This window comes from Octodon degus, unplaced genomic scaffold (assembly GCF_000260255.1).
Source record: "Octodon degus isolate 3935 unplaced genomic scaffold, OctDeg1.0 scaffold00068, whole genome shotgun sequence".
NCBI classification, from domain to species: Eukaryota; Metazoa; Chordata; class Mammalia; order Rodentia; family Octodontidae; genus Octodon; species Octodon degus.
In genome coordinates, this window is record NW_004524644.1 from 2,052,249 (window position 1) to 2,052,968 (window position 720).

Genomic DNA, 720 nt, shown 5'->3' on the forward strand with positions numbered 1-720 from the left:
CTGAGACAATGTTTTCTCTCCATGTGACTCTCCTTAGGCACACTCTACATCATTGATTGTTTCCTCTTTGACCCTCTAATCTCCTTGATCAGAATATTTGGGACACTACCGAGTTACACGATGTAACAGTACAAGTTCTCGTATGTCCTGAGTCTTAATTGACTTTGGAAGACTAGGGCCAAAATGTTGGCTTTCCTTGCAGCCCTCCTTTTTCTCTAATTTAGGTCTGCAAACTTAGGTCTTTAATCATCCAGAACACAAGCTAATTGTTATTAGCATACACCTTAGGCTGTTAAGCTTAACCTCACTATCTGTCTGCATATCAAACATCTTAGGCATAACATGGAACAGGTATTTTTCATCAAGTATTGATTTGTTGAATTTTAAGTCCCTATAGAATATGATAAAAACATTCAAAAATTAGAACATATTTTAAAAATAGGAATAAATAATTATATACTTATGTTTACACATAAGTCCAAAAATCTAACCATATACAACCTTAAAGCAGGACAGTCCCAAAATATTGCTTTTCCTGTCTCTTGCTTTCATTCACCACCCCCTTCTTTTTGAACAACCATCTACCTGAGAGACAGCATACCAGCAATTGGTATGTCATGACAAGCAGCCCATATTCAGAAGACCAGAATGACAGGCACTCCAAGAATGAAACTACTACTACAGATTACCATCTTCAGCGCAGTTGCTTAGTTCACAGGT